Source organism: Schistocerca gregaria, chromosome X, assembly GCF_023897955.1.
Source record: "Schistocerca gregaria isolate iqSchGreg1 chromosome X, iqSchGreg1.2, whole genome shotgun sequence".
Lineage (NCBI taxonomy): Eukaryota > Metazoa > Arthropoda > Insecta > Orthoptera > Acrididae > Schistocerca > Schistocerca gregaria.
The window spans coordinates 402,242,105-402,262,786 of record NC_064931.1 but is presented as its reverse complement, the minus strand read 5'-3'; the positions used below and the strand labels follow the sequence as shown (position 1 = coordinate 402,262,786).

Below are 20,682 nucleotides of genomic sequence, written 5' to 3'. Positions count from 1 at the left end.
ACCAAATATGATTTCTGAAGCGAAAACAAGTTGCCAATAGGTAATTAATTCTTCTTGAATCCCGAAATGACAGAGCCGCCGGTAGTAAAACAATTTGCGAATGTTTATTGAAAGATAATTATTAGTAAACTAATCGAAACAAGGTAGTGTAGAAATGACGAAGAGAAACAAGGCGGTACGTAAATAACAAAGTACACACACGCAACCTGCATCAAAGCCTCCATAGCTCAGCGGTTAGAGCACTGGTCTTGTAAACCAGGGGTCGGGAGTTCGATTCTCCCTGGGGGCTAACATTTTTAACTTGCATATTTGGTTAGGCATGTCGTCTAATTATTTGTTCTTTCGCCAAAATTACATTAACTGGTCAGAAATAGGAAATATCTTATAGAAAGAGTTACGTACTACCGTGGAATCGTCCAGACAAACAGTTACTCATTTTTTAAGTTTACCGATATACACCACAAAAACATATCATACATGCACACAAAACTTGTATGCTGTGTGCTTTTGTGTCATATAATGTAAACAAAACTTTGTCTTAATTCCTTGGCTATCAAACTGTGCGTCAGCAATGTCGCGTACCAGTCTTCCAGTATGAATTACAGAGTTAAAATTACAAATACTAATGTGGGTCTGTGCTAAATAATTTTGTAAATGTATCGTTAATGATTAATACAATAGCCCCGATTCTGAATCTGCAACTACTTCGGCCATGCAGGAGTAGCAAGTTCGACTGCTTGATTTTCGTTAACTTAGTTTTGCCATAGCATGAGTTGGGTATTAAATTTTGGGATGTGGTTGTATGGCGAGTAAGTACAAGTGCTTGTGAAAAGGTCGTCCGACGCTAGCAATCGCTACTTCGGTTTGTGTCGCAAATTCTATACATTCTTTGCGTTTAGCTTGGTGTGATTATGCTAATTTAACTTAGCGTTATGTTTACGTACAGGCTCGTATTTTCAAAGTAGTATTTCAATTTTTTGTCTTGGACTTCTGTCGTTTAATAATTATGTTTCGGTTGTAATAATTATCTTATCGTTTGTTGAAGTAGTGTTTAAATCTGGATTAATACCTAAGTAAAGCTCGCGTATTAGTGTGACGTCAGGAGAGAATAAATTATTGAAGATAGCGGTTTTTTTAATCGGTTTACTATTGATAATATAGCGGTATAAAGTAATATTCTCTTCGTCACTCCTTTGCGTAAAATTTTGCTTGGTGACAAATTATTTAATGACGATATACAGTACAATATTTGAAGTGTATTGCAGCATTCGACAAAAGTTACTTGGCCTGCCTTAATAATGAGCAACTTTTCGATTGAAGTCCCCTCGTTCGGTTAGGGACCAAGAAGAAATAAGTTTTACGTCAGTAGAAGACAATCGTCTGCTGCATCAAACGATGGAGCGTGGCAAGTTTACATCGCAATTGCAGCTTCTGGAGATCTTGTCTCCCGGCTTTAGCACTTTTCAACGCCAAAACCAACAACCGTTATATCTCTATATCCCTGATTTAAGACTACACAGCTGAAACAATGCAATAGTGAAAAATTAAAAAAAAGGAATTATATTCTAATCTAAGTTATAGCGGTAAGGTGATGTCAGGTTTATGTCATTCAAAAAGCTTTTCTAGAAGTTTTCAAATGCCGGTAAAAACGTATACGAAAACAAAATCACTATTGCTTCAATGTCTGAGTTAATATTCGAGTTCGGAGTTAACTAATGACAGGATTACCCACCATCATTGGCCAACTAACTCTTTTTCGATACTGCAAGCCGTTCCATTGTAAAAGGGGTATTGTGTCTTGGCATATCACACTTAACAATGAAGGAACAGCAAGATAAAAAAACGGGAATTGCCATAAGAGATGGGAAAACAAAGCAGTGGTTCAGTGAACAGACTAGTGGACAATGGAAGTTGTCCCCTTGTAGACAAAATGTTAACAGGTATGAGATTGGTATTATTTTTCTTATGATTGGTTCAAATGGCTCTAAGCACTATGGGACTTAACATCTGATATCATCAGTCCCTAGAATTTTGAACTTCTTAAACCTAACTAACCTAAGGACATCACACACACCCATGCCCGAGGCAGGATTCGAACCTGCGACTGTAGCGGTCGCACGGTTCCAGACTGGAGTGCCTAGAACCACTCTTCTCTCAAGGAAAGTGCAAACACACCTCTATGTTCAATCTTCTCAAATTTCCAAACGATCATGACAGCTATCCAACCCATACTAAGTATTAGTTCGCTATTCGGTCGTCTAGAGGACAACACGGTTAAGTCATCTACATTCCTACACTCCAGCAGGCCTCTCTTTTCGGACAGCTCCTACCATAAAGAGGAAACGTGAATCTTTCCTGCACATGTCACTAGAACCACATGTCAAGCATGCACAGGTAGAATCATCATACTAAGAAATCAGTCACATATATATTTTATTCCTGTACTTACAACTAAATGTTACGATCGCGGTTTCAGTGAACGACATTCGACAGTGAGTGAAGTAACGGGAACACACCCTGTTGTGGCTCTTGAAATAGAAATATCAGTACCATTCTTATGACTTGACGTACTCTTCCCTTTGCTTTCACAGTACTCTACATCAAATCCATACCTTCCTTATGAATAGACAGTCATTTCTTTTGCGCGTCTCGGAACACGAACACATACTTTATAAGGTGAATCTATCAAGCACCCCCTACTACTAAGTATAATACTTAGTCAATAACTGATCGCTGGCGATATGAAAGGATACTGACCGAAAATGAAAGATGGATGGACATGACTCATAAGTTTTTATTGCGAGTGTTAACACCATGTCTTAGAAAGAGGTTTAATCTTCTTACAAACCTCTAGATGCTAAAAACCCGACCCCAACAACTACTGTATGTTACTGTCACAAATAGTCTTGGCTCCACATGTGCACACAAGTATCCACGTTAAAAGTTGTATCAGTTTTATAAATTCACTTATGCCATTACCTACGGTTCAAGTGGTTTTTCCAGACAAATACCGAGACGGTGATCGTCGGAGTGTATATCATCACACCAGTAATACGATTACACGTCGCCAACAGTGCACACTCGTAATAAAATTAACGAATTTTGAAAGTGATTCGGCTAAGGAGCGTAGTATTAAACTGATATTTGCAACCCCCTCACGCCACCGCCACTGGATATTTCCCCAGTATTTGTAACGTATTCTGCCTCGATATCGTGTCAGAGGTTCTGCAATATATCCACTAACGTATAGGCGATGAATGATTGAGAAGGATCACAAACAGTAGTAGATGGTGTGCTGATTGAGGTAATGTAATAAATGTACACTAGCTTTTCTGATCTCTAGTGCTACGCTATCTGCTAGAAATGATGTCTATAATTTGGAATCAAGTCTTTTCATTCAACCATATACCTGCATTGGATCCTATGGAGAATTCTTTTAATGATTACAGCCACAAGTGAGTCATATTTCTGGCACACTCATATCTCGAAACGAGTCACCTTTCTCGAACCTATCTGCTACAGTAAAATTTCCGCCTTGTTTTAGGTAGCCCCTATGCATCCTGCAACTGCCCCCTCAGACTCTGCGCTACCATCCCTGCAGCTACGCGCACATGTAAGTCTGAACTGAGTACGGGTCGGAGGACAACTATGTCTACCACCTTCTGCAACCGGTGTAGAAACAGGTGAAGCTGAGTTACTGCGACAGAACTGTGTTTTGACCATTCGACGGAAATGAAGCCGGCTCCTGCAACACGAGGTAGTATAAAAAACAGTACGGGAACTGAGGGAAGGACGTGGATTTTGCTACTGCATTGAGGTGCTTCAGCAAACTACAAACAGGTACTATAGATCCACGTCCCTCAGACCCCATTCACGTCTATCACCCCAACATTCTATCATCGTTATTATATTCCATCCACCAAAGAAAAATTACGAACTATAAAAGCTCCACTAACTTCATCTGATAGAGAACTCTAAGATTATTACCGCATCTCTCTCCACCTATATATCGGAAACAAATACCGCATGCATGCCTGCATCGAGCACATGTGACGATCCAATTAAATACACAGGTATTGATCCACTACACAGACCAGTTTAAAGTTTCATCACCTGTACTGTAGGAGGATGACCGCATCCCGCATACCATACTGTAAGTTGCAAGAGACACTCCCTGTGACCCTGCGTCGTCGTTTGAAACATTGTTTTTTTTCTGCTGTAACATGCTACACATTCTGTTTTTCCTCCACGATTTCAAGCTCTGTGTCGCCACGATTTCAAAGCCTGTGTCAGGTTCTAAACTGACATTAACACAGTCTGATCCACTGCCTCTCGCAGAAAACTAGACTTCGCATGGTGTAAATCATCTTGTTACTTTGGCTACCATAACACGCCACACACAGTGGATGGTTTTAGATAAAAGACAGTTACAACATAAGGAAACTGGAAGAGTTTGGCGTCACTGTAGGGAGTTTCCAAACTGTTGATGACCTCTACATTTAAACTCATGTGCCACAGTGACGGAATAGCTGATGGCTCCACGTTCCATTTCAACTGATTCTTCATATTGCAGTCATGTACGCGATCACTGTTTCGGTGCTATCCGTTCCCAGAAGGTGTTGTGCCTCTACCAAAACTCTCTTCAACTCAAACAAGCTATGTCAGTCGGTCATTATAGCATACCAGTGGACGGATGAGATAGAAAAAGACACCCCCAATGTAATGAAATAATAACTATTACAGCTGATTGTGCTAAAAATTTTACATTAATTTCAACACCGACCAATGATGTGACTGCATGTTTCCCAATTTCAGTATCATAGCTATACCCCTCCCCACTTTGCAAGTATCATTGAGAATGTGGATAGATGACTGCAGTATGTCCATGCATTATTAATTCTCGAACACATCCATCATCGAAGTATATCAGATAGTGCACTACATATTTCTAACACTTCGAGCATAGTGCTTAATTTATGGTCTATCTCTATGCTGATGGGAGTCACAGAGCATTCTCGCAGTCTTGGGGTAAAATTAGACAGTGAAAGACGCTCCACACAATGACCATTGCCCAACCCGCCCTGCAGCACTGTTACCGATTTAATCTGCAACCTACCAGAAGTAGACCGCTACATTACACGTCTCGTGAATGAATGGAGCTTGCCGAGTCCTCGCCCACCCAAGTGCACAAGATTTCACGAGATGCGCCCATGTAAAGGATGTTAGCACTCCTTATCGATATATAGTAACAGATTTGAAAGTGAAGAAGAACAAGAAACGGGTGACTTTTATGCGCGATGGAGTTCCAGGCGGATGGAGTTCGAAGCATTTTTACGTAAATCAACCAAGCTATCAATTTTAAAGCATTATTCCAGAGTCTAGGATCAGTACCTGGAAGGTATTGGCAAGAGAGAACAAACACATGCACTCCTAAGGCTACAACGTTCCGAACTTAAAACCGGCTATTATGTTGGATCGCTTGCGTTTCCGACCTATCAGTCGTATGGAATGTAGTGCTGTTAATATTCCAATATAAGAAATATATTTGAAGCGCGTGACACACATCCTTTCCGGTTTCTCTACGATAAACTATGTTATCAAACCGTAAAACGAGAAAACTACTTCCTTAAAACTTTGACTCTGTGTGATATGAGCACAGTATAGCTTTCCAAGGATGTATAGCGTCCAGTGTTCACATCCGATCATGCTTCATAAATTATACTATGCCTGCATCAGCCCTATATAAAATTATACACTCCTGGAAATGGAAAAAAAAGAACACATTGACACCGGTGTGTCAGACCCACCATACTTGCTCCGGACACTGCGAGAGGGCTGTACAAGCAATGATCACACGCACGGCACAGCGGACACACCAGGAACCGCGGTGTTGGCCGTCGAATGGCCCTAGCTGCGCAGCATTTGTGTACCGCCGCCGTCAGTGTCAGCCAGTTTGCTGTGGCATACGGAGCTCCATCGCAGTCTTTAACACTCGTAGCATGCCGCGACAGCGGGGACGTGAACCGTGTGTGCAGTTGACGGACTTTGAGCGAGGGCGTATAGTGGGCATGCGGGAGGCCGGGTGGACGTACCGCCGAATTGCTCAACACGTGGGGCGTGAGGTCTCCACAGTACATCGATGTTGTCGCCAGTGGTCGGCGGAAGGTGCACGTGCCCGTCGACCTGGGACCGGACCGCAGCCACGCACGGATGCACGCCAAGACCGTAGGATCCTACGCAGTGCCGTAGGGGACCGCACCGCAACTTCCCAGCAAATTAGGGACACTGTTGCTCCTGGGGTATCGGCGAGGACCATTCGCAACCGTCTCCATGAAGCTGGGCTACGGTCCCGCACACCGTTAGGCCGTCTTCCGCTCACGCCCCAACATCGTGCAGCCCGCCTCCAGTGGTGTCGCGACAGGCGTGAATGGAGGGACGAATGGAGACGTGTCGTCTTCAGCGATGAGAGTCGCTTCTGCCTTGGTGCCAATGATGGTCGTATGCGTGTTTGGCGCCATGCAGGTGAGCGCCACAATCAGGACTGCATACGACCGAGGCACACAGAGCCAACACCCGGCATCATGGTGTGGGGAGCGATCTCCTACACTGACCGTACACCTCTGGTGATCGTCGAGGGGACACTGAATAGTGCACGGTACATCCAAATCGTCATCGAACCCATCGTTCTACCATTCCTAGACCGGCAAGGGAACTTGCTGTTCCAACAGGACAATGCACGTCCGCATGTATCCCGTGCCACCCAACGTGCTCTAGAAGGTGTAAGTCAACTACCCTGGCCAGCAAGATCTCCGGATCTGTCCCCCATTGAGCATGTTTGGGACTGGATGAAGCGTCGTCTCACGAGGTCAACACGTCCAGCACGAACGCTGGTCCAACTGAGGCGCCAGGTGGAAATGGCATGACAAGCCGTTCCACAGGACTACATCCAGCATCTCTACGATCGTCTCCATGGGAGAATAGCAGCCTGCATTGCTGCGAAAGGTGGATATACACTGTACTAGTGCCGACATTGTGCATGCTCTGTTGCCTGTGTATGTGCCTGTGGTTCTGTCAGTGTGATCATGTGATGTATCTGATCCCAGGAATGTGTCAATAAAGTTTCCCCTTCCTGGGACAATGAATTCACGGTGTTCTTATTTCAATTTCCAGGAGTGTATATAGTGGAAGTGCTTCAGAACAACAGTCTCTCACAAAATATGCCAATTTTGGCGGATTAGAATGATCTAGTTACAACAGTGTGTCCAGTAAAGTGAAGAAAGAACTGGAGTAAAAATTAAAATCGAGTTTACAAATATATAGGTCTATATATAAAATTGTGGATAAGAGATTTTTACATAGTGAAGAGCCGAAAAGAAAAACTGAATTTTCATCAACTACAATGTAACACGCCAAAATCACTACTAGTCCCACCATAATGGGATGTTACTGACTTAGTATTACTACACGTAATAACTTTTTTACACCTGAATGGGTTTTGCTCTGTGATTTGACTCGCTCTCTAAGTGATAAACTGAAAACTGCATCCCTGAAAATCTACACAGTTAATCGCCCAGTTTCTGCATAATAGAATACTCGTTTCGTGTCGCCTGTTAACACAACACACAACTCATCCTTCCACATTTTATTCCTCACATTAGATGCAGCACTTCAGTGTGTTGTTTACCCGAAATACTTTTACTATGTCACACCGCCTCTCCTTAAGTTAATCGCCAGATATGTATCCAATCTGAATGTAAGGAATGGCGAACTCACTCTCACTCCCTTTGAAATCTACAAAAATTTCTGCATAACTGATGCGTTTACAGAATCGTTCCATCCAAAAACAACCTAGAATCACTGTGTATTTTAGATATGGTACGACTAGAAACGGCTGCCTAATTGTAAGGATACATATTTGTAATGGCAGATAACCTACCTTTCTGATATTTTATTACCTTTGGCAGTTACATCTTTGGTACACAAGCCAGTCACTCGAAATGCAGGATCTTGCTTGTTTCTGTGTTTTTCTGTAGAAATGTTCACATATTAAATTTGCACTGCAACCAATTTCGTGGAGGGTATCAGTTAGCATGCCTCCTGCTGGTTCCTGTACGCTCCTATTATTTTTAGTGTATTTTTCATACTAATGTTGAATGAAACTAGGTGTCAGATCGTTTTCTGAATCATTAGTCCTTTCGCCTACCATTTCATTTTGTCTTCTGATCTTTTGCTTATTCCTTCCTGGTGAATTTCCTTAAATCGTCCACAGTAGTAAGTGTTCAATAATGTTCCACATGATCATACTATCTCATTCATCAATGTTCCATTCGATATTTATTGGTATAAGGGAAGGTGGACGGTAAAATTTTGTATTAGGTTTCATTTTTAAGCTGCACTTTTCTAAAAAAAAAAAAAAAAAAAAAAAAAAAAAAGAGAGAGAGAGGAGCAACCGAATAACTGTTCATTATCTCATATGATTGTTCTTTCTGTGGTGTCGTCAACACTGACGATTGCGAACAGATCAACTAAGCCGCTGAATTTATCTGACTTTGGCTGGGTTTTTTCTATAGCTACTTTCATTGTTAACCTTTCCTAATGTTTCTCTATCTTGTATACATACCTTGCATACGCAGTCAGTATTGGGAGTTGAGCTTGATACACGATGTACATTAAACACGATTAGTTGTTCTTTACCATTGTGACTGATCATTTCTTCCCCAAATAAAATATCAGCTTGTATGTCACAAACCTCCTAAAAGTATGAGGGCGTGCTGCAAAGTATACATCCGAAATTTTTATGTGAAAACTCTTAAAGCTTCTCAAATCAAACAAACGTTATTAAGATTCTGCACCTTTATTCGCGTCAACATAGCTGCAGCGTTCTGCCTCTAGAGGGCTCCAAATTTAGCGTGTAACATGGCGGTGTGTGACGTAATGTCGGTGCGTTAAAAACAAGCCCCTACCACGCCGTAGCGGAGAAGCGAGGCAACTGTCCCCCAACTGAAGCAGCTGATCGCCGCCATTTACAGGGATGAATCCTAGTACTGGGGTTGTGATTTGAAGTATGAGACGCAACAAGAGCAAATTGAAGCACAAATTAAACATGTTTGTTTACAAAAAATACTAAGTATTCGTGTCTATTTTAAAAGTATACTTAATTGAATGAAGTTTCCTAATTTCCGAAATACGTCTGCATAGAGACGCCAAATTTAATAATGTAAGGCTCTCTCCTGACAAGGAGAAGAGAGTTTACATCTAGCTATTTGCATTAGATAATTACATGAAACTTAAGTAGCAGACAGTACGATTATTATTTAATTCACATAATTTTCCTGTCAGGTCCTATTTGCTTTTCGCCGACTACTGTGTACATTTTGTACGTTTACTTTTGTTTAGCACAGTACTGTCTACACTCTTAATTGTAATAACCCGTATCACTTTAAATACTGTAGGAATTTCATTCGCACATTAGTTTTTAACACTGATAACAAGTGGTTGTGTTTGCTACACTTGATCAAATATTTGACTATTTACGAAGTATAATCACCACCTGACAACACATGTTAAGTATATAAACGCAATTATTCAACCTAACTCTGATTCATACTTAATATGTACCTGATTAAAAATCTAAATACCTATCAAGTGCCAAGTTATTCATTCAGTTCAACTTAGTACATTAACCCTGTTAGTAATTTATATGCAAATACAATATAAATACTTGACATGCAACAAAGTACCTTTGTCTGTAATCTAACACTGCGACTTTTTCCTTATGTAACTTGCATTTTTTGTAGCAGAAAGTTTATTAGCTACAGTATAAGGTGTAAATATAGACATCAGGTTAGTCTATAGAACAATCTGCTGTCACCTACATTTAGCATTTGTATTAATTGGCTTTGCAAACACTATACCTTCTGCAAATGAGTTGGAAATCCAAATACTCTCGGTATAGCATCGTCCTTCAGTTGACGTCTATTAACATAATTTTCCATGTAACAATTCTCTTCAAAATGAAGAGAGCACAACAAATGATTTGCTGTCGGTTGGAAGTTCTCCCTCCGAGTAGCGACAATCCATTTCCGATTTAGAAAATCATTTGTAAGGGGAAATCTAAACAAAAACAAACGCTCGTGATGTATTCTTTCTCCATGAAAATACTATATACAAGTAATAGAAATTAACAAAAAGCCAGAAATGACCGACCTGTGAAATGTAACATTGTTTCCGTCTTCATCTTTGCCTCCATTCTTACTGTTACAATTAAAAGCAGCACACGAACGAACCCTGCTTACGCACCGTTTCCCTGCAAATGGCGGCTTCTATCACGTTCAATGTGGGGACGCGACACTAGTGCCAATGCGCGGTCTAGTTTTTATTTAGTAAGTCTATGGTTAAAAACAGCGAGCTGTAATCGAGGTTCGATTTCGGAGAGTTCGTCCACACATGAAGCACTCTCCTGTAGCATGATAACGCCAACCTATACGAGCGCTGCGACACCTGCAACAATCCGACGCCTTGGGTTCACTGTCATCGATCACCCTCCATACAGCCCCTATTTGTCCCCATACGATCTTCATCTGTTACTAAAACAGAAATAAAACCTTGGAGCCGGCCGCGGTGGTCTAGCGGTTCTAGGCGCTCAGTCCGGAACCGCGTGACTGCTATGGTCGCAGGTTCGAATCCTGCCTCGGGCATGGATGTGTGTGGTGTCCTTAGGTTAGGTAGGTTTAAGTAGTTCTAAGTTCTAGGGGACTGATGACCACGGATGTAAAGTCCCATAGTGCTCAGAGCCATTTGAACCATTTAAAAACTTGGAGTACTTCACTTTGATATGATGAAGCGGTGCAAGCTGAGCTTGTGGTTTCGTCAACAAGGTCGAACGTTCTACAGTGACAGTATCAACAAACTTATCTCGTTGGGAGAAATGTATTCGTCGCCAAGGTGATTATGTTGAGAAACAAATAAGTAGACAAGAAGAATGAAGGTGCAGAATATTAATAAAGTTTGTTTTATACATTTTGCTATCATACTTCGACGCTGCTGTGCTCGTTTATATCATAGCAAAACATATAATGGCCTTATGTGACGTACGATTCAGCAGGCGCAGATGAGTACAAAAGGAAACTGTTTTAGTTCAAAACCCTAAGAATTTCCACACAAGTAATTCGGAAGCATTACTTTACAGCACGCCCTCGCATATTACCTTACAGTATAGGTCTGGTGTGATGAACATTCTTTGTTTTAAGTTTAATCCTTGCACGGTGAAATCTATCACCACCTGTTTGTCTATCCCATTGCATTTATTACCGACCACTCTTTCCAGGATAATGCCCTTGAATGCAAGTCCTTATTTCTAGAATTTCTTCCCATAATTCTTTATTAACTACGCCAGCTACGCATTGAATGATCACTTATTTCGCCTCAACTTTAGATTTACGCATTCCCAATACTAATTCTCTCTCCTTTTCCTCTTCCCTTAATAGGATATCTTCCATTTCCTCTATTCATAAATTTAACAAACGCGGACATATACTAATCAATTCCTGGATCATTGTCTAATTGTGTCCTAAATCTCGGTAATAGCTACACTACATTATTGCTGCTTCGATTACTGATACCTGTTTGGTTCAGCACTGAGTACAAATTCATGAATATTGTCAAAAATCACCTACCTGAAACCTGAATGGTAGGTGCTGTAGAGTTGGCTTCTCTACTTGTTTCTTTTTTCTATTGTGTAACTTCTTTAACATGAAACTGACCTTTGTGGTCTTGACAATTGCATTAACATTGCAAGTTATCACGGTTACGAGACTTTATGTAAAATGAAGAAACCGCACAACCGTTTCTTAATCCACAATCTTTTATTGTACACGAGGCTGGTTTGGGAACACTTAAAGTTCCATCATCTGTTGTAAACTGTAATACTGAAAATATTGTTTTGCATGACGATGGGAGGGTGTACTCAGGTCTGAGATGTCAGGTAAGAGACTACGCGGCTAAAATCTGTAAAATGAATTAAAATAAATCAAAAAGAGAGAACAGGACGTTACTTACAAAACAAAAATCACTCAACCATCTGAAGTCATCCTCACCCCAATGCTGTCTTGGTACCGAATGTTCCGTGTTAAAAAGGACAAAAGGTACCTAGAAAAATCGGGAAAACGGACATCGCGACCCGACACCAAAAGTCACCAGATCTTCAAACATGTAAAATGCAATAAAGGAAGGAAGGAAGGAAATTTCATATGGCGTGCAGTTACCTACATTAAGTCCGTAAGGACTGTTCCCCCGTGCTGCGCGACACGGAACAAAAAAGGGAAAGGTACTGTATGTAATAGTGAACTCTAGCTGTCGAGTTCTGAAGCTGCACACAACCCGTAACACAGGCGTGGTATGAAACATACGTGATTCGTGAACTGCTGAACTGGAAAAACGGTAAGTAACAGCGGAAAGGAGACAGAACCATCACAACATTACGAGCGAAGAGGTCCTGTAGATTAAAGAAAAAATGAATAAAAGAATAATTGGGACAAATATTACGTAATATGGACGCCTTAGCCCATCTGAATAATGTAATTAGCCAAAACAGGTCAGTGAGTTCATTAATTGTATCGACAGGACGGAAATGAAGACTTCTTAAGGTTTCAATTTCTTCCAGCACACTGAGTATCCGACATTTCTTTGCACTGTGTAAGGTAGTTAAGTTATCGCTAACCCTCTGCAGCTGATACTAATTGTCAGTCAAATGCATTGTCAGAGATGACCTGAAATAGGCCGGGTCTTTTGTTTTTTAAATCTCTTATAAAAATTCCTGTATGTCTGGCCAACGTATCTGCAACACGCAGGTGCGGTTTTTAAGGACTTCATGTAATTCTATGTAACTTCTGCCCCTGCCCTTGCTCCCACCCCCATCTTTATTGCATTTTACATGTTTCAGGAACTGGTGACTGTGCCAGTCGTGATGCCTGTTTTTTTTGGTCCGTTTTATCCTTATGACTCAGAACCTTTGGTTCCAAGACAGCATTGGGGTGAGGATAGCCCCAGATGGTTAACTGATTTCATTTTCAAGTAACGTCTTGTTCTCTCTTTTAATTTATTTTAATTCAGTTTGCACATTTTGGCCGCATGGTTCCTTATCTGACATTTCAGACTTACAGATCTCCTCCCACTGTCGTGTAGCACAATATTTTCAGTATTACAGTTTACAACAGATGATTAAACTAAGTGTTACGAAACTGGTATTGTGCACAGTAAAAGACTGCGGATTAAGCAACTGTTGAGCGGTTTATTGAGTTCACAAAATGGCCTTACACAGTTGCGGCTGTTCTATCGATACAACGTGTCCGTAAATAATGTCATTCTTGTTTGCCCATCCCGTGTCTAACACCGGACAGCTGAGGTGCTCATTCCTATTTACCGTGTGGCCAGTAATGTTGGATATTCAAGTGATCTAGTCGATCTACATATCAAATCTACGAGGGCGTGCTAAAAATGCCACCGCATTAGTTACGTGAAAACTTAAAGATTTTAAATGAAACTTTACTGCCATTCTACAAGTTTATTCTTCGTGTCTACATATTTGTTCCTGAACATAGTAACTCGGCGAAGAGCACATTTCTTTCCAACGAGAGACCAGTTTTCTCATACCGTCTCTGTTGAAGGTCTGACGGAGTCACAACCTCACCTCTTGCATCACTTCATCACTATCGAAGTGAAGGCCTCGAAGGTGTTCTTGAAGCTTTGGAAACAGATGAAAATCGGATGGGGCCAAGTCGGGATTGTATCGAGTATGATCGATAAAAGTGAACACAAGGTGTGGGATTGTAGCAGCTGTCGCAGCGCTCGTGTGCGGTCCGGCAGTATCATGCTGAGGAGAGGCTGCTCCAAGCGTGGACGAAATCTTCGAATTCGAAACTCTATTACAACACAGTTACGTTACACATCGCCATGTTACACGCTAGCGGCAGAGGGCTGCAAATACGTGGACATGAAGACTAAAGATGTAGAATATCAATGTTTGTTTTATTAAAAAGTGTTAAGACCTGTTTCCTAAAAAATTCAGAGGTATTACTTTTCAGTACGCTACCGTAAGCTCTGTCGATATGCTGCAGGCAAACAGTGTATTAAAAGTTCCACTAGGCGTTCCTCAGTTACGGGATCGTCCAAACGTTTGGATGATCCATGTACTTTTCAATAAAGTCTCGGACTGGTTAAACAGTTAGATTATAGTTTTGGCCACAGTAATTTTAGCCTCTCAGTTTTCTCTGCCCCTTGGGACCAAAACTTGGAGTTCAAACATTGTTTGAAATGTGCAAGTCAGTGGAAACTATTTAAGCTCAGTAGTTCTACAGAAGTGCAGAATTTTCTAAATGATTTACTAAAATCGTATTTTTTGTACTTGTCCCACGAACTTTGCAGAGCATTTACGATAAAAAAAGCACTCCGTCTGCAGGCCACGAGTGGCCTACCGGGGCCATCCGACATCTGTGTCATCGTCAGTGGAGGATGCGGATATGAGGGGCGTGGGGTCAGCACACCGCTCACCCTGTCGTTATGATGGTATTCTTGACCAAAGCCGCTGCTATTCGGTCGAGTAGCTCCTCAATTGGCATCACGAGGCTGAGTGCACCCCGAAAAATGGCAACAGCGCATGGCGGCTGGATGGTCACTCATCCAAGTGCCGACCACGCCCGAGAGCGCTTAACTTCGGAGATCTGATGGGAACCGGTGTATCCACTGCCGCAAGGCAGAGCTTTTACGAAGTCTTTCAAAAATATTACTGGATGAATTTTGCCTCTGGAATTAAATTTTGGAAATTTCCGTAACATTTCTGATTTTAAAGGGAAAGTCCTTCCGACACTGTCTAGCACTTCTGACATTCACAAAATAATTATTATGGTCTAATTATGATTTATTGAAATCATTGTTCCTATGTCCCTCTACTTGACTATGGCAAACACAAAAATCTATTCTATTCAATTCTACTTGTACTGGAGCCGGCCGCGGTGGTCTCGCGGTTCTAGGCGCGCAGTCCGGAACCGTGCGACTGCTCCGGTCGCAGGTTCGAATCCTGCCTCGGGCATGGATGTGTGTGATGTCCTTAGGTTAGTTAGGTTTAAGTAGTTCTAAGTTCTAGGGGACTGATGACCACAGCAGTTGAGTCCCATAGTGCTCAGAGCCATTACTTGTACTGGTATCTTATTTTCCTCATAGGCCTATATGGTGTCTGTTTATCATTACTGCAGGTGTCTTGCTTATTATGGGTTTTTGGTTTTTCCAGAATTTCAAAATTATGAACACTCACGCTGTCCACATTTAAATGACAGTCGCGAATTTTCTGTACTGCACATCCCTGGACATCAGAAATAGCTTGTGCACACTTCACATCAACTGCTAGCAATCCTTCAGACAACTGTTGGTTTTTATTTTTAACTTCGTGACAGATCTCCCAAGTTTTTCTGTTTCTAACATCCGTTCACCTAGGATCTCATTAATATTCTCTAAGCCAACTTGTACTGTCCGAAACTGATCATTAAGCTGTTTTTCCATTACATTGTGGAAGTCATTCAGTTGTTGCTAAGTGCTCCATTAAACGCCTCTTCTTCATATCTTTCCTCTACCCGATCTGACAATAACTCCTGTTGTCTCCTTTTTCCTCTACGAAACGTTCGTTACTTTAACGTTCTTTGTCAGCTAAATATTCCTGTTCAGGTAACAGTTCCTGTTCTTTACGTTGTTTCTCAGCCTTTTTTGTAACGTACTTCGAAAGATCGTTAACCTTCTCTACAGTACACATTCTCATTTATGTAAACAGTGAAAATACTAACTTACAAATCAAAAATTTGTTCGTGATTTCTTCAGTTAAGTCCCTTTCACTTCAGTTCGTTCAAAATCAAAGAAAAACTTTAACGGTACTCAGAATTAGCACAGACTGAAGACAAATTTTCTTCAGTTTTACTGCCGGTTGTTGTTAAGTCTTAGTTCACACCAGTTAACTATACTGTCACAATAGTTATTCGTATTGGCATGTGTTAAGCAAATGAAACACGCTCAGCTATCTACAGCACAAGTCAAAACTGCTGATTACTATTAGCAAAATTCAATCCTCCAGGCAATCAACAGAAGATAACACTTTAGGCTACTACTGGAACCGCCGTGAGTCTGCTGAATTATAACGAAAATGCACTGGAAGTGGCTAGTTATAGGCGAAATCTAGATTTGCAATAATAATGCAAACTAATGGGATTGCGACTGACTGCTGTGTGCCTCTCCTTCCTTATCGTAGTATAATTGAGATCATCCACACTGGGAAATTTTCGTATGAATTCAAGCCGATAGCTGCGATTCTGTTTTTGCATAGTTTAGCACAAGAAAAACCCGTAGATTCTTCGTGTATACTATACCGAAAGGAAACTCGACAGAAAACTCAAAAGTCGCTCAGTATAGAAGATATGCGCGTCGTCTTTCTGCCTGAGGGACGGGCCCAGCGACATATGGGCAGGCAAAGCCTCTGACTCCGCGCAGATGCAACACTGGCGTCTAACAACAGTATTTGAAGTGATTAAACTTTAAAAAACTCACAAGAAAACACCGGTACACTAAGTCGCATAGTGCAGGGGGCACGTGCAAAGTATTGGTGTCCGCGAACTATGCATATCGACAAACGGCAGACGTAGCGGCAACAGCCGGCAAACGCGCCGCGCGATCCGGGCGTGTAATGATTATTAAAGGAAGTTTCCAGAATGATTTTTTTACCCTTCAGCGGAGTGTGCACTGAGATGGTTGGGACTCGAACCAGGGACTTCTGCCTGCAGAGCGAAGAATTCAGTCTAGAAACATTCCCCAGGCTCTGGCTAAACCAAGTCTCTGAAATATCCTTTCTTCCAAGAGTATTTCTGTGGAGTTTGGAAGGTGAGGAGTTGGGATACTGGCGGAAGTACAGCTGTGAGGACGGATAGTGAGTCGTGTTTGCGTAGCTCAGTTAGTAAAGCACTTGCTCGCGAAGGCAGGTGTCCCGGTTTCAAGTCCTGGTGCGGTACACAGTTTTAACCTACCAGGAAGTTTCAAAGAAATTGTTTATTATGACAGAACTCCGTACTTGCAGCATAAATAATTTTTAAAGACGTTTGGTTGCACCTGTTCTACATCTTCAAAATGGTTCAAATGGCTCTGAGCACTATGGGACTTAACTGCTGTGGTCATCAGTCCCCTAGACTTAGAACTACTTAAACCTAACTAACCTAAGGACATCACACACATCCATGCCCGAGGCAGGATTCGAACCTGCGACCGTAGCAGTCGCGCGGTTCCGGACTGCACGCCTAGAACCGCTAGACCACCGCGGCCGGCTGTTCTACATCTACATGGATACCCTGCAAATCACATTTAAGTGCCTGGCAGAGGGCTCATCGAACCACCTTCACAATAATTCCCTATTATTCCAATCTCGTACAGCGCGCGGTATAGACAAAACAACTGTATCTTTCGGTGCGAGCTCTGATTTCTCTTATTTTATTATAATGAACGTTTCTTCCAATGTAAGTCAGGTCAACAAAATATTTTCGCATTCGGAGAGGAAAGTTTACGACTACAATTTCGTGAGAAGATTCTACCGCAACGAAAAACGCCTTTGTTTTAATTATGCCCACACCAAGTCCTGTATCATTTCAGTGGAAATCTGTCCCCTATTTCGCGATGATACAAAACGTGCTGCTCTTCTTTGAACTGTCTCTAGTTACTCCGTCAAACCTATCTGGTAAGGATCCCACACCGCACATTCTAAAAGAGGATGGACAAACGTAGTGTAGGCAGTATCTTTAGTAGATATCTTACGTTTTCTAAGTGTCCTGGCTATAAAACGCCAACATTTTCTATCTGTTCCTTCCAATTTAAGTTGTTCGTAGCTGTACTTCGTAGGTATTTCGTTGAATTTACGGCCTTTAGATTTGATTTATAGGGTAACCGAAGTTTAACGGATTCCTTTTAGCACTCATGTGGATGACCTCACACTTTTCGTTATTTAGGGTCAACTGCCAATTTTCGCACCAAAAAATAATTAAATCGAAAAGAGTAACTACTTTCAGTAATTATTGTAAGAATTTCAGTTAAAGAAGGAAATAATAAACATTCACTCTTTTAATTAAAACTATTGCTTTGAAACTTCGGTTTTACCCATCATATGAATATTCTATAAGTCCTCAATGGCGGTTGATCGCTACGCTTATTATTTTTTTAAATTTTTACTCATTTAAAACATATAAATAGGGGATAATTAGCTGTCACGTTTAAATAACTACCGATTCAACTTATCAGAATGTTACTTGTTACATGTTTATTGCCTAGCAGATAAAAAAAAATATTTTTTCCCTGTTACATGTCACGCACAAAAGCGCTAATCAGCGTAAATAGTTAATGAGAATTTCCTAAATGGAATACGAATAACGTCCATTACAAGAGAAAGCATATAATTAAAGGCTGTGTTCTCAGCTACGTACAAATCATTACATTTTGCGAGATCCATATTATCTTTCAGCATCATCTATAAGATAAGAAAATTCATGGCTAACGAAAAGTAAACTTCAAAATTTACAATATTCACCATTATGGCAGACAACTGAGACTATCGCCTCTAAAACAAATGTTAACAGGCATGAAATCTGTATTATTTTTCGTATTCTTACATATTTTGCTCGGAATTTCCATGACACATACGATTCTTGCTGTGTAACCATTCGACTGGTGGTAAACGTGGTATAAGTAGTTCTCATGCTGCCTACCAGATGTCACTCAGCGCAACGTATCTCCTTCCGTAACATTTAATATTGAAAAGGAGAAGGAGAAGGAAAAAAGGTGCTGATAAAGTTTTACTGGCTTGAATACACAGTACATTAACAGCAAGACTATTATATAAAGCAAATACACGATGCGTTATCCCTCAAATATATTCATCAGTATGAGAAAAACGGAAGACATAAAATGTAATCCGCACACATACACGCTGCTCTCATGGGAAAGGAATATAACAAACACATTGTCGTGTAATCGCTAGGCAGCGCCTGTTTGCGCTCTCTCTCTCTCTCTCTCTCTCTCTCTCTCTCGCGCCTTATTCCACCAACAACAGAAACGACTTTCAAAAATGGCAGATTGTTATGACCCGGCGCCTGGGAGCGAGAATCTCTGAAACACCGATGCTGGTCGACTGTTTACGTGCTACTGTTATAAGCATCTATGAAAGCTTTTGTAGGTCTGTGAAACCAACAGCAGTCGACAAGTTGTTCCACGTCCGCGCCACGTCAAATAACTTGGCGGTAGGAGACCTGCCTGATCTGTAAAACAGGATAGGCGGCGATCTGTGGCGCATCTTACAAGTGTACAATGCTGGTTCAGACAAGTGTTTCGGATCACATCGTACCGCATACACTGTTGAATGTAGGGGTATGCTGTAAGCGAGCAATGTGTGTCCGACGTTGACCGAACAACGTCGTCAGTTATGATTGTAGTGTACACGAGACAATGGAAATTGAACCGTACATCAACGGAAACTTACCGCTTTGTCAGATAAATCGCTTTTTGTATTAGATTAGGGCGATGATCGTGTCCGGATATGGGGCTGTCATACAGGCGAACTGCTACGTGGTACATTCAGTACGTCACGGACTCAGGACGCTGGGGACAGAATTATGCTGTAGTGGACATTCGCCTGCATTTCCACTGGACATGTACTAATAGCAGACATCGTGACATCTCTGGACTACGTGAGAATTATTTTGGGCCCCCTGCATCCTTTTATAACGTCAGTTTCTGCTTTTGACTGCTAATTTTTTAAAATAGTTATTTCAGTTTCGGCTCACGTGCTAATGTCAAGTATAAAATTCGACGACGTATTACGACACAAAGATAAAAAATAATAACGTCCTTCTAGGTCAGTGTCACCCTCGATGGTGATACGATCAAAGGGTGCTATCAATGTATGTCACAAGGCCATAATCGGGCTACAGTGGCTTTAGCACACCCATGCCCAAGGGAGGACTGGTACCTCCAACAGGGGGAGCCGCGCGAACCGTAGCAAGGCGCCCGAGACTGCGCGGCTCTTATCTATTCTACTCGTCATTTATCCTCTAGGTTTTATAGTTAAAACATTTCCTATGTTTAACTGAATTTTCGAGGCCAGTTGTTCTGAGCTGACCGTTTTACCAGTCATTAAATGCCTCTTTCGACTTTGCAAATTATGATGTTGCGTTAAACAACTTCGAACAATTAATTCATGAGCCCACTCTAAGCGTAATTGGTTGTAAAAGCACACTTAACCTCTTGTAAGCAAATAATCCTGGACAAATACGGAATATCATGACGGATACAGGGATTAGAGACCACAAGGCAGTTGCTGCCAGGCTGAATACCGTAACACCCACAACCATCAAAAAGAAATGCAAATGAGATCTATTTAAAACAGCTGATAAAAATCACCATAACGCCTTTTTAAGAAACAGTTTCCACTCCTTCCAATCTGATCATGTAAGCGTACAAAAGATGTGGCATGATCTCAAAGAGATAGTATCGACGGCAATTGAGATATATATACCACATAAATTAATAAGTGATGATACTGATCCTCCAAGGTACACAAAATGGGTCAGATCGCTGTTGCAGAAGCAACTAAAAAAGCACGCCAAATTTAAA

At 41.4% G+C, this 20,682-nt stretch overlaps 2 long non-coding RNA genes and 1 other non-coding gene across 3 annotated transcripts in view; 2 read left to right on the top strand and 1 right to left on the bottom strand.

Moving 5' to 3' along the window:
* The window catches only part of LOC126297380 (uncharacterized), a 58,108-nt gene that overhangs the window by 4,966 nt on the left and 32,460 nt on the right, over positions 1 to 20,682 (top strand). The gene's annotated exons all lie outside the window — the stretch shown is intronic.
* The window catches only part of LOC126297379 (uncharacterized), an 85,156-nt gene that overhangs the window by 56,777 nt on the left and 7,697 nt on the right, over positions 1 to 20,682 (bottom strand). The gene's annotated exons all lie outside the window — the stretch shown is intronic.
* On the top strand, positions 217 to 289 carry Trnat-ugu (transfer RNA threonine (anticodon UGU)). The gene has a single exon. It is a non-coding gene; the product is annotated as a tRNA-Thr (tRNA).